The sequence below is a fragment of the Anastrepha ludens genome, chromosome 3 (genome assembly GCF_028408465.1).
Source record: "Anastrepha ludens isolate Willacy chromosome 3, idAnaLude1.1, whole genome shotgun sequence".
In the NCBI taxonomy this organism is placed as follows: Eukaryota; Metazoa; Arthropoda; class Insecta; order Diptera; family Tephritidae; genus Anastrepha; species Anastrepha ludens.
In genome coordinates this window covers 49462689-49477685 of record NC_071499.1, presented here as the reverse complement: position 1 = coordinate 49477685, position 14997 = coordinate 49462689, and positions in this window count along the sequence as shown.

Genomic DNA, 14997 nt, shown 5'->3' with positions numbered 1-14997 from the left:
TGGATGAGCAGACTCTCCCTAGTGGGAGTCAGGAGGACCTTATCGAGACTACAACGCACTGTGGCCATCTGTTGCACCGGAGCTTTTCCGACTACTTCAGGCCCGGCACTAGATGCTCTGACTGGTTTACCACCACTTGATGCTTTCATCCGAGGAGAGACCTTGAAGGCCATCTGCAGACTGAAACACAGTGGGAACTGGTACGGCCCTTGTCCGGCATTGGAACACAGAGAAGGCATGGACATCGATCCAACGATTCTCTCCATGCCCCTTGACTCCTTGCCATCAAGGGTCGTACTTGAAAAGAGATACAGTGTAGTGCTACCAGAGGCTCAGTTGTGGGGAGACTCAGAAAATGAGCCCGGCAAACACTGTTTTCGCATTTTTACGGATGGCTCCAGGACCGAGCATGGCTCCGGCTCTGGGGTCTACGTGGAATCCAGCGGGACAGAACTGCACTTTGCTCTTGGAATGCATGCATCTGTGTTTCAAGCGGAGGTGTATGCAGTTCAAGAAGCGATGAACTTTGTTGTGGAAAAACGATGGAGAGGCAGATCTATATGTGTCTGCAGCGACAGCCAAGCGGCGCTAATGAGGCTGCAGATGGACAAAACTGATGTTACCTGTCATGTCCGATCGACTGTCGCAAACCCTTCTGTCATTAAGCAGAGGGGAGTGCAGACGGCTGGTAGGACTGATGACGGGCCACTTTCTGTGGGCAAAGCACATGGAAAGGTTGGGCATCTCAGACAGTGTACTCTGCCCAGCTTGTGAAGAGGAGGATGAGACGGCGGACCACTTCCTGTGTGTCTGCCCCGCCTTCGCTCGAATCAGGTTTGAGGTCTTTGGCACTGATGTGTTAAGAAGCGACCATCTTGGCTCCTTGGCACCACAAGATCTACTCAGATTTCTTCGGAGATCGGGTAGATTTAAAGAAAATTAAAAGGGAATCCAAGTGTAGTACAATGGACTCAATTAATGTCTGAGTGCTGCACTTGCTAGTTGTCCCGACAAAAAAAAAAAAAAAAAAAAAAAAAAAATTTAAATCAAGTAAAATCAAATAAAATCAAATGCAATCAAATCAAATCTAGTAAAATAAGAAAAACATTACTTAATTATTTTTTTATGTACCATCTCTTGAGGTTATGATTTAGAAAGAATTTCTGGCGAAGATATCAACAAATGCCATCATATTTACCTTTTTTGGCTCCGATTGACAGACTCTCAATGAAAAACTCTTTCCCACTTTGAATCAGCCGTTTTCGATCGATTAGTTGCTGGGTTAGGTTACACCCGGATGGTTGTCCATGAGCGGGTCTACGTAGAAGAAAATCTAGGACCGCCCACTGTGATACCAGTTCCAAGGAGAGTGAAGAAAATCAGAAAGACAGAAACATGTTCGAGGGTAGGGGATTCGACGTCTAGACACTCGAAATCTCCCCGCATGCATGTTTAACAGACAAGGTTCGAATACTACACTCACATATTCAAGATCTGAGGATTTGAGGTTACGGTTGCGGTTAAAATGTTTCTTAAAATGCTCGCATTTGAACATCAATGCCATGGGTAACGAAAATAATTTAAACTTATTGGAAAAAGTATAAAGTCTGGCGAATTGTGTTTGTTTTTACTTCTAACCATGAAACGATGCATTAATCCATGTACTAGAGAAGTCTAACTCCATCGAGAGCCAAAAATACTGCAATGGTTACTTACTTACCTAAATGGCACTACAACTGTATATCGGTTTTGGCCGAAACTAAAACTTTGCGCCATCTAATTTCGGTTCGCTGCTTGCTGGCGCCAGTTGGTGACACCGAGTGCTGCCAGCTTATGTCTCACTTGATCTCGTCAACGTATATTAGGTCTTCCTCTTGCTCGTTGTCTTCCAGTGGGTTTCCTTTCCATGGCCTGCCGTGCCGGATCACTTTGTTCATCCTCGAGACATGGCAAAGCCAGCGCAGCCGCTGTATTTTAATACTATGTTCATATTGCTCATACAGCTCACTGATCCATTAGATATAGAACTCAGTCTCGCCTACGTGAAGAGGACTAAAGATTTTTTGGATAATTTTTCTCTCGAACGCTCCCAATGTTCTCTCTACAGTTGTCGCCATCGTCCAAGCTTTTGCGCCGTATACAAGGACGGGGATTATTAGGCTCGATACACTGTTTTGCGCGGTCTAAAAGCTTTTCGAAAGAGTATTTCAGGTCATTGACCGCAATGTCCTTCAGGATGTCGGTACAAGCCTTTCGGATGGCCTCTACGGACGCAAAACATTTTCCTTTCCGAATAGGTAGAAGTCACAGGGAGCCATATCAGGCGAATACGGTGAATGATTGATGGTCAAAATGCGATTTATAGTCAAAAAATGAGTCACAAGAGTGAATCGATCAGATGGTGCATTATCATGCAATAGGCGCCAGCTTCCTCCTTCGCGGTATTCAGGGTGAATTCGAGGAATACGATGCAACAAATGCTTCAAAATACCAAGACAGAAAATTGCATTGATGGTTTGGCCTGTTGGCCAATTGTCCTTATGGATAATTCCCTTGGAATTGTAAAAGCAAATGACGATCGACTTGATTTTTGACTTCTCTAAAAGCGAGTTTTTAGGTAATGGCTCGTCTGAGGCCTCCCATTCGGCACTTTGACGCTTAATTTCGGGTTCATGTTGGAAACACCATGCTTCATCACCAGTTATAATGTTGTAAACGAAGTTCTCGTCTTTTCTCGTCTCTTTAATGAGGTCTTTCGAAAGTTGAATTCTGAGCAATTTTTGGTCCTCAGTTAACTTGTACGGAATGAAACGTGCACAGACTTTTCGTAAGCCCAAATGATCAGTTAAAATGCGATAAAGCGATGGTTTGGAGATATTCAACTCCGATTCGATGAATTTTAACAACGATTTTCGGTGATTACTGGTTTTGGACGACCGGTATGTTCATTGACATCTATGCCATCACAACCATCTCTGAAATGTGTAAACCAATCATGAACTCTGGCACGAAATAGACAATCATCGCCATAAACTTTTTTCATTAATTCAAATGTTTCGGTAAACGTTCTACCGATTTTAAAACAAAATTTTATATTAGCTCTTTGTTCGAAACTCATTTTTGTACCGATGACGCAAACATACTGACACTTTAGACGCAATAACTTCGCTTCCACTCAACCGAATGTCACCAAGCTTTCACTGGAAGTCAGCTAGGGACGAAACTTTCAACGCACCAACTTATTAAAAATATGGCGTCGTCAAAAACATTTGCCAGTCTTGTTTATTTTGACTTCAACATGTATATTTCATAACAGAATTATTCTAGCATCAAACGGAGACGTTTCGATTACCCAATTTGTAAGCAGAGGTACTCCATAGGGTGGGGTCTTGTCTCCACTTTATGAGTCCTAGCTTTAAACGATATTTTACTGCGACTCAACAGGGGCGGAGTGAAGGTAGTCGCGTACGCAGATGACGTCGGGATTTTAACAACAGGTTTATTTACTATTACTATTAGCGAAATATTAGAAGGAGCTCGGACGAAACTAAGTAGATGGGCCACGAGCAGTGGTCTAAATGTTAACCAAAACAAAACACTCAGTTTAGAATACCATCAATCAATGGGGTTGAAATTCCGTTCACAGACAGAGCGACATATCAAGGAGTAGTGCTTAACTGGAGGCACAATGTAGAAAAGCGGGTAAAAAAGCTTATTTGGCTTATTAAACTTTCTAAAGGGTTATCAGAAGAAGTTGGGGCTTAAAGCTTAATTGCCCACTTTGGATGCATACCGCCATAGAAAGATGGATTATGTCATATGGAGCATTAGTATGGTAGCCTGCGTTGAACAATTAATACAACGTTACGTGGCTAACCAGTTTACAACGAGCAGCCTCCGAAGGAATAACTGGAGCCATGAAGTCGTATACAGTAGAGGCACTTAATGTCATGCTCTAACTGGTACCAATAGACTAACAACTACGACTGACAGCAAAGAATACCGTTTTCAGAATAAAATAAGGTGGTTTCTGGAATGCAAAGGTGCTTGGTCCTAGTGTTATTTTAGACAGCCAAAGGCTTACTAGCCCCTCATCAGATTTTACTGCAGTTACCCTAGACTTTAGAATAGAGTTTAAGGTAAAGCTATCCACGTGAAATGAATGGGATTTCAATTCAGTAGTCAAAGAGAATACAAATGCACTTTACACTGACGGTTCCAAGATGGATTGCAGTGTCGGCGCCGGTGTATATCGTAATACCTCGAAACATCCAAGTCTTTTCGCCTGGGGAATTGGAATAGTATTCTTCAAGGCGAAGTTCTCGGGATAAGGGAAGCTTGCATTATAGTTAGAAACCCTCCACAACAACTTTCGGAAGTACGTATTTTTTCAGACAGTCAAGCAGCCATCTTAGCTTTAAATTCACTTACAACCAATTTAAAAATCGTCAGACAGTGTAAAGAAAAACTTAATGTTTTAGCGCGCTCGACAGACATCACTCTTATCTAGGTACCCTGCCATAGGCACACAGAAGGAAATGAGATGTACTGATGTACTGGCAAGACAGGGCGTATCCTATAACGAATCCGAAGCGGTAGAAATTGGCTGCCCACAAGGCGTGCGTAAAAAGGAGACCTTCTCGCTATTCCAGAAGCAGGCCGTGGACAGTTGGACTAACAAGGATACCTGAAAAATAACTAAACAAACCTGGCCCAAATTCAATTCAGTACTTGTTGAGGAGTTGTTAATGAAGCCACGAGCAGACATATTCAGAATTACGCCAACATCAACCGGCCACTGGCCTTTGGGATACCATGCCAGGAAGATGGGGTGGCCGTACAACGTTAGCTGCAATCAAAAAGAATCTAAGGAAATAGTCTTTCACCATCTGTGTGAGTGGCGAATTCTGGGTTCTCCATGAGATAGAATGCTGTGAGATTTCTCAAAAGAAATTGCAGATTCATAGTCAAATTAAGTCGGCTAGACTAATAAAAAGCAGAGGATCTACAAGTGATGTATCAAAATCACATCTTTTGTTCTAACAAGACACACCTCCGCCACACCACCACCATACCATAAGGAAAGTACAAACATTTTGTGAATTCAAAACAAAAACTCTGTGCTGAGCTAATCATGAGAAAATACCTCTGGGTATATTTCTAATATTTTTGCCGCTGCTGTACATATTGTACAAATATATGTACATACAAGTGTATAAATAGCTACACATCGCTTTATATTCCCTTTAGATTTTTATATTGTAGATAAAATGCATTGCTCGCCGTTCCGATTGGCATTCCTAGCATTTAATAGAATTCATTTCCGTTCACAATTTTAGATTCAAACGTAACTCTATCCCTAGTTGTCCCAAATAACTCATCAAAATCGTTCAAAGAGCGAAATTAAAATGTCTTAACACAAAATATTTATTGTTGTTGTTGTACAGTACCTTTGTAGATAACATTAATCGTTTTGTTTTTTAGATATTTATTTTATAGGTGTGCTGTGATTGCTGAGGCGATTAAACTGGCTGGCGATTTATGGCTTTTCCCCTTTTATTTTTCCTTGGGTTGCTTATAATTGTCAGCGTTGACCCTTTCGTGGATTGAACATTTGTGCTTCCTAGGTACTGTTTTTCTATTATGTTTTTAATTATTCCGTAATCGAATTCTTTGTGAAATTAGATACAATATTTTAGATTTTTTAAATGATTATTTTTTAAGGTGATTCGTCGACTGTTAATTCGTACCCTACGAAGGGTTGATAATTGATAACAAAAAAAATGTTGATTAATATTTTTCTCATAAAATATAAGTAATATAATAAATAACAGTATTTTCTCACTAAAAATGGCTTTATTTTTGTTTTTTTAATATTCTCTCTGCAAGAAGCTGAACAAGAGTGAGTTTTTGACTACCACTAGGGAACAACTGGACATGCAAGTTAGACACTTAGAGAGGTCCTATCAGACTGCCTTTAAAGTGGTCTGTCCAGTATCCGTTAGCAAGAAAGACTTTCCTCCCTGCTGGAGTAAGACGCTGACCATCTCGAAAGAGAAGGTTAGAAAAGGCTTCAATAAATGTTATCAAATAAGGAACTTTCAAGATTACCGAGAAATTCTGAAAGAGTATAAGAAAGCCATTAGAGATGCGAAGCGCAACTCCTGGAAAGAGTACTGCGAATCCATTGAATCCATAAAAGACTCGGCCGGACTCAACAGGTTCCTATCCAAGGACCACTCTTGCAAAACTCTTGTCAAAAGAATGGGGAATGGGAAGTGGGCTGAATCTGCAGGCGAATTTTTAAAAATCCTTATTGATGCCCATTTCGCGGAAAATTCTATTGCTCCAGTCTGTAACGAAGACGCGAACCGGCAGGAGGGGTTATCAGCGTTGTCCGTGACACCTGTCCTGTCCATCAACAGAATAAACTGGGCAATCGAGAGCTTTTTCCCTTTTAAATCTACAGGTATCGATGGTATCATGCCAGTAATGTTTCAGAAGACTAAAACCTTGGTGGTTCCCGTTCTTCTAAAGATCTTTCAGGCGTTCATCTCGTTAAACCACGTTCCTGCAAGCTGGAAGAAACACAAGGAGGTCTTCAATCCTAAGACAGGAAGGAGGGACCACGTCCTGCCCAAGGGCTTCAGACCTATATAGTAAGTCTTACCTCCTTTATTCTCAAGGTGCTTGAAAGAGTGATCGACTATCATATCCGTGAGCACTTTGAACGCTGACTTTCTCAAGACCAACATGCTTACCAGAAAGGGAAATTTACCGAGTCAGGTAGTAGGGACCGTAGAGAAATCTAAGGCTAAGGGTAGAAAGACCTATCTACCTCTGAATCTTGTCCCTGCTTGGTGGTAGGGAAGTAAATGTGTGGCAGGAGGGACTAGAATCACTAGATTCGTACATAGAGATTCAGAGTCAACTCTGAAAAAACGGAGTTGATGCTATTCACCAGAAAATACAAGCCTCCACCTTTTAAGCTCCCAAGACTAAACAAGCAGTGTCTTACTCTCTCATCGGAGGTCAAGTATCTTGGTATAATACTTCACCCCAAGCTCCACTGGAAGCTGCACTTAGAAAATCGAGTTAAGAAGGCCAATATAGCCTTCTACGCCTGTAAATTTATGTTCGGCAAAAAATGGGGTCTCAAGCCACGTGTTGTACTTTGGATGTACAACTTAGTGGTTCTGCCAATCTTGACATACGGAGTTCCGTACACCCTTATTGCAGAAGCTGTGGGGATCCTGTAGAGAAACAGACTGTGGAACACTTTCTCTGCAAATGTCCGGCTCTGGCGACTAGGCGCTTGATATTCCTTGGCGTGCCCTTTGGGGATGACTTGAAGGAATTCTTCAGCCTACATCCTTTTTCTCTCCTCCACTACATCAACAGCACTGGACGGCTGTGGACGGTTTTTCTCCTTGGGATAAACTTTGCTTTATAAAAAATTTCATTTTGAAAAAACTGGAAAAAAAGAATTTCGAAAGATTTTTTTTTTGAAAAATGATTTAATGTAATGATTGAATAAAATGATGAATGAAAAAGAAAACATTTCCCGAAAAGTTTTATTAAAAAGTATAATTTTTCTAAAAAAAAAAATTTAATGTTAAAAAATCCCGAAGAAGTTGAACTTCAAAAAATATTGTACCAAAATTTTCAGCATTGAACATTTAATTTCTTTTTTATACTAAATCCTACAAATAAACCAAATTTCTGAAAAAATTACGACAAAGTCCAAAGTTCTTGTATCACTTGACATGGAATCGCTCGCCTTCAAAACTTGGTTTGTCAAAAAATAATTCGAAACATAGCAAGACTAACGCTACTATAGAAGATGTACTGCGCTGGCCAGTTGCTTTGCGGGAAGCCTTCTCTTTAGCATGTATTGTAGTATATCTCGCTCCCGTAAGAAAAGCAGTATAGCCTTAGTGTTCGCGCGCAATAGAATTGTTTTGCCTAACCTTAGCTAGGGGTAGAGCAATGTTTTTAGGAAAATACTCTACGTAACTATCCGGTGGTGGGGAAAAACCTATCACGTATCGCAAGAGCGTCTAAATGGTTCTAATAATAAAAAAATTACACAGTGGTACCACCATGGACCCACAAGGTCTTGGTTAGTCCAAACCGATTGTCACAAAAACCTTACCTAACCTAGCTTGAAACTCAGTCATCCATTTGGAATGCAAAATCCAAAGAAAGATGTTAATTAAGAGGATCGCAATGGCTGGAGGTGAAAGAGGCCGCGTCTTAGGGTCAATGTATAAATATATCTACACACGCACACACATGCACCAAGCGAGTTGCGAATTGTTCGTTGTTGGTTTTTTGGCATCTCGGAGTGGCGCGTGTTATGTCAGCGGCAACAGCAACAACAACCAATTCAACGGCTGTGGCACTTTCAAGCAAAATGCATCCGAAATATGTATTTATGTGGCAAAAGTGTAATTTACTGCTACTGCTGTTACTTTTTTGGGCGCATTGAACTGCGCTGAACTTTGGCAATAAAATGCGACGTGTTGTGGCGTTGCCATATTTTTTCGCTAAACGACAGCCGCCACGCCGTTCGTTTCACTCAGATGTCAGTTTGTGGTTTCAATTACATGAAAAGTTTTATTCCCGTTACAACATGATGTGGTTGGTGCTGTACACAACACAACACATGAATAGAATTGAATTAAATTGCTAAAAGAGATGAAATTTGGCAAACCGATTTACCGTTAAATAAAAAATAAAATACATGACGAGTTTTAAAGAAGAAATAGAAAAGGCGATATGCTATTAATGAAATTAATTGGCTTGTGGTGAGAATTCGAAACGTTTAGCTAACTTGATTTGTACGTGGAGTGACTACCACTCGCTTGGCCTCTCATTCAATATCTACGGTGGAGATGAGACAAGCACACATTTTTTTAATGGTTTTACAAAAAAATGTTTCTATATGATCAAGAACTGTTGCTACAACTCCTGCGCCTACATATATTCGCGTAGTCAAAACAGTCATCGCCATGACTTTTCCGGCCGATAGGACAGACTTCGCCTTCTTTCGAGCAGATTCACCGCAATAAATCCATTGTGTTGATTGTTGCTTAGTTTCTGGTGTGTAATGATAAGTCCAGGTTTCATCAACGGTGACTACTCGACGCAAAAATTCCTTTGGATCGCGCTTAAATTGTTCCAAACACTGCTTCGAAGTTAACAGCCGCATGCGCTTGAGCAATCGCCACCCATCGGGCCGACAATTTTTTCATCGCTAACTTATCATGTATTCTCTTTGTTAGGTTAGGTTAGGTTATGGTGGTAGTCGGTCTGCACGACCAACTCACTTAGACGTTTAGGTCCGTTGTGATACTACTGAGCTGCACGGGAACCTCATTTACCTTCCTTCGTGGAACCATTTTGTGGCTCTTATGAAACGTAGTATTGATCCCAACCCCACGCCAGACAGCTCTGTAAGAGAACTAAAAAAGTTTTTACCTAGACAACCTGCTCTGATTTTAGCTAAGGCTGGACAATTGCAAAGCAAGTGCTCAACTGTTTCTTCCTCTTCCTCATCTCTGCAACTTCTGCAATATTCATAGGAGAAAGCTCCTAGTCCCGAGGAATGCATGCCAAATAGCCAGTGACCGGTTAAACACGCCACGACCTTCGAAATATCATCTCTTGAGAGACTAAGCAATTCCTTTGTTCTTTTCTTGTTTATTTGCGGCCATAGTAGCCTAGCTGTCATTCATTTCTCCATGACTTATTGGCCTCTTGGATAATGTTGTTATTCTCTCTGTTACTTTGCGCACTTTCGAGCTTCGATCAGCGAGAATCTTGTCGTGGAGTTTTTGAATGATCGAGGAATAGCCACGTCTGCTTATTAAAAAGGAATGTTCGCGCACGTTTAATTTCGTTGAGCTAATATCTGACTGTGGTCACAGAAATCAAAGCATCACTATAGACTGCATCTAACTGTCCGGCATGTGAAGGCACCCCGCACGACACTAACTACCATTTCACATGCCCCATCAGACCCACTCATCTAACACCTCTCTCCCTCTGGACCCAACCTGTCGAAACAGCCAGTTTCCTGGGCCTACCGTAAGATGAGCTAGACGAAGACGACCGGTGATTACACTACACTGGCAGGGCAAAGATACTGCTACAACAACAACAACAACAACAACAACAACATCCAACTTTGCTTTCATCTCCTCACATTTTTTCCCATCCAAAAACAAAAGCGAATTACCGAACGAATTACCCTTTTTCCATCTTTGCGAAAATCACGAAACACGTCTTACTCGAATAGCTGCAAATCCAAACTAACCTTTCGATCAGCCGTTTGGCAGATGGTAGCTAACACCAAATTCCCTCAGGAACGCCATCTGTCATCAAACACGGATACTTAATGAACCGCCCTCGTAATTCAAAAGGTTTGTGGCCTTTTTCCGCGTTCAACAGTTTGTTGTAGTATTCTGTCCAGCGGGCTTTGATGCTTGCTTCTGTCGTCACAGCTTCGCCATGATATATTTCCCACTACCGACCCCAAAATAATTGTTCGGAATCCCGTTTATACAGGATTGCTTTCCCTAGATATAGGCATTTTGAACAAATATTTATGATAGTGAAAACATGTTAGTACTCAATATACTCTCCTATTTGCTTCGACATAACTTCAGATGCGAATGCCTAACAATTCGCGAAAAATATGCAGCAATTCCGGAAATACACTTTGTTAACGGTATTGTTTTGTGTTACGCGGATGTATGTGCCCATATGCCCATATTAATATTCACATTTTAGGGATTTCATACATAAAATATACTTCGGTTTTTTGCGCCCATTCTGCAACAATATTTGTTGCCACTGATCCCGACTGTTACCAGTTCATTTCCAACTTTGCTGCGGTCATGCAGGCTACAACTGCTTGTGCTGGTGCTACTGGTGCTGCACCACATGTTACTTGCAACATCAATAAAATGAGAAAGTTAACCGCCGACAGCAGCTGCACCGACAACGCCAGCACAAGCGGAGGCAGCGGTTCAAAGAGTAGCAATGGTGGCCAATTTCGCTCATTCCCGACTTTCTAACTAAGTTATGAGTACGAAACAGTAACTGACTTCAGCTACTACACAACATGAGTTAGGCGCTGGCGGTGCAGCAGCTTAGCAGCAGTTAAAGAGCTTTCAAGTGCTAAGGGTACACATTCCACAAACGAACGGGCGGACGGACGGATGGTCGCTTCAAATTGGTGTGGTCGCTCGACTGCAATGTGTAGTCCAATCGAGTGAGTGAATTCACCGCATCACAGTTCGTTCGACACACAGTTCAGCGGAGTTTAGTGCGCGCGGGGAAGTGGTAAACCTATTTTGATATTACACTAATTTGCAACAAACACACACGCACACATATACACAAGCTTACATGCATGCTATGCTAGCGCAGAGGTAGGTGGACGGATGGAGCGTCAATAGAGAGATAACGCTGCTTATGGTAATGGCTGTGGTTGTTGGCGTTGGTCGGAGCAGCATTACAAATGCGCGGCAAAAGTTTAAATGAAAACCGCAAAGCTCTGTCTGTGAACAAAAAAAAACAAAAAAATAATGTGGAAAAAATTTTAGATCTCTAGAAATATTTCCAAAAGCAGCAAGTAAAAAAAAAATAAACGTGAAAAAACGGGTGAAAAAATGCTCTAAGTTTTGTACAGGCGACCAACTGGTGCGCAAAGTAAAAAATCGCATTACAAGCCGCACTTGCTTGCTCGCTCGCTGTGTGCGAGTCTGTTGTGTGTGCACGCTTTTTTCCATTTAGAGCAACTAGCAGATACCAAGCCAAAACCCACTAACTATTCAACCAAGCGCACAATTTGTTTTTTTCTTTTTCGGTGTCCACTTTGTGTGGCGCAAACCGCAACAGCAACATTTTGTTGCATGTACCAGCTTCCGTCTTCCGTTTTGGGTCGCTACCGCACGTTAGTACGTTGTACTATATTTAGTATGTACGTGCATTCGTACTCTTGAACTCATCCGCAGTTAGTTAGTTGAACATTTTCACATTCTCGCCTTTTATTTGGCGCTGTGCGTTTTTCGGATTTTTTTCCTTCTTCTTCACATAGTCGAAGTTGTATTAAGTAGTCGTTGCTGGTGAATGCGGTTTTGAAATTGTGAAATTTCATTTAAAATTAGTTCCTACATATGACGCAGCTGCACACACATACATTTGCAAATATCCTGTGTAACATAAAATTTCTTAAAATTACAATTTTCTAATATTATTAATTTTCCCTAAAGGCAAAATAAGGTGGGTTCACGCCTACAGAGAATATTTGAACTTCTTCTTCTGCTTCTTAGCGCCACAGTACTTGGTAAACCAGCTTCCTTCACAGCTTCTTGCCATCTATCTCGATTCACAGCCACTTCCCTCCAACAACGCACGCGCATTTTCCTAAGATCAGTTCCCACATCTTCTAGCCACCTTTATCTCGGGCGTACCCTTTTTCTTTCTCCAATTGGGCAAATTTCTCCCTTGGCATTCTAGTCACATGTCCCATGTCCCAGCCCTAGTGAAAAAAATTTCTGATTCAGCAATTGCGAAATTCGAGGTGGCTCAAAATTAATCATCTAATTTTATTTTTTAATACTTTTTATTAAATAAAAAAAAAAATATATATATATATTATATATGCCTGTTTATATACTGCGACTGTTTAGTTCACCTCGTATTTCGTCTGTATATGACTACTTCGCTGCTCACCTTAAATAGTCACAGGGCATTGCCGCAAACGTATGGCGAAAGGATTTAGCAAAATTTATATTTTTCCTTGTTTTAACCATACTTCTTAATGCAACCATACAAATAATATCCAGTAACTGTTGCTTGCTCGAAACCTTGGGCATGAAATACAAAATGATAGAAAAAGCTTTTTCTAATGGCGGCCGCTCCTCGGTAGGCAATGGCAAACCTCCGAGAGTATTTCTGCTATAAAAATGCTAGTCATAAAAAATACCTGCCGCTTAGAGTCGGCTTGAGACTGTGGTTCCTCCATTTTTGAAAAATATCAAGGCACAAACCACAAATAGGAGAAGAGTACGCCCAACTAACCAAAAAGGGTGTAAGCGCCAATTGTATATACATATATAAGTGATCCTTTTGAATCCTGTTAATTTAGAAAACTTATTTTTGGTTGGCCGTAAGGTCTTATCTTGATTAAAAGAGAGAGTAAGAGTTCCCATTTGTGGAACAACACCAACACGCACACCACAAATAGGAGGAGGAGCTCGGCCAAGCACCTAACAGAAGTGTACGCGCCAATTATTTATTTATTTATTTATTTTAAGAGTTCCCATGGCCACCTGTGTTTGTCCTTAAGTGAATGGTTTCGAATAAGCTCAGTGGGCGGCGGATGAGAACAGCGGCTTGGCGTGCGAAGTCCTTCTGGTGATGTGCGGACCTTGCGACTTCGCACGCTTCGAAACGTTCGAGGAAGCTTCTAAGGCAACAAAACAGCAACTCTTGTCCTTGGCGGATGGTCTTAACCGGATACTTTCTCAATGGGTATCCATGCAGTGAGATTTTAGTGAAATGCGAGTATGATGCGAGACTCTGGCTGCCATTTTTTAATATACTTGAGGAGTTATCAGTCTCAGATTTAGTGACCAGCGGGACTTTCTCTTTCGCCATCGATCATATCTTTATATGGTACAACTAAGTTCATATTCTAAAGCAGTTAATCTTGGATTGGGAAAATCGAAGTGTAATGCATTTGAAAAGTAGTCATATTCAGGTAGGTGCATTTGAACTATAACCAACTTTGAAAACCTCAAATAGACGAAAATTAACACTTCGCACTTATTAGTAGATTTTCTCGGTGGAAAGTAGATAACCCGAGAAATTCTTCTATCACGTGGAGTTTGTAGACTAACTAGCCGTTACATGAATGAATCTACGATCAATGAAGAACATACTTGGATCTTCATCAAAATAACAGCAAATCAGTAAAAAATACGGCTCTAGCGAATCGGAACGCTCCTATGTAGGAGGACATTGGTACAGCAACATTTAATGAGCGAAATTTAATTTTACTATGTTTCTTTTATTTTTGTGATTCTTAATTATATTTTTAAACTCATGTAAATTCATTGCTTAACAAAAAAACCATATAAGTTAAATTTAAAATTTTGATATAAAAATTTGAAAAATTCCACAAATTTATCATCACAATTCTACGGTTTTAAGTAGAATTTGTGGAAGAATTTTTGGCATAGAGTTTTATAGCTTATTAAATTTTAGTACAATAAAGTGCAAGCCAGAAGTTGCTGAAAAATCTCGTTGATGTTTTATAATTTTTTTTCCCTAGATTTTTTCCGAGGTTGCCTATTTTCTCTACATAACAAATACGCGATATTCTTGCATTTGGAGAAAATGCGCAACACAATGTTGATATGTTGGCATTAGTAGAGGGCTTGCAGATTCAAAAAGGTTTGCAAATGATGAGCAAAGTGGGTTCTAAGCACGTTTTATCGTCAAGTGTTTTAAGGGTTTGGCGGCCGCCGTAGCCGAATGGGTTGGTGCGTGACTACTATTTGGATTTCAGAGAGAGAACGTTGGTTCGAATCTCGGTGAAAGATCAAAATGCAGAAAAAGTTTTTTATAATAGCGGTTGCCCCTCGGCAGGCAGTGGCAAACCTTCGAGTGTATTTCTGCGATGAAATCATTAGCCGTTTGGAGTCGGCTTGAAACTTTAGGTCCCTGCATTTGTGGAACAACATCAAGACGCACACCACAAATAGGAGAAGAAGCTTGGCCAAAGACCCAAAACGGGTGTACGCCCTATAAACACAGTGGGAGTAATTGGGACTATCGACAGTGTATAGCCTTCATATGACTGCACGAGGGGAACTTGGACGCAGGTACTTGTTGTGCCTTCGGACATAAATGCAGATGTTATACTTTTGTGGTCCCAGGGTAGAATTAGTTGATGTGGAAGCATTGTTAAAGTATTAG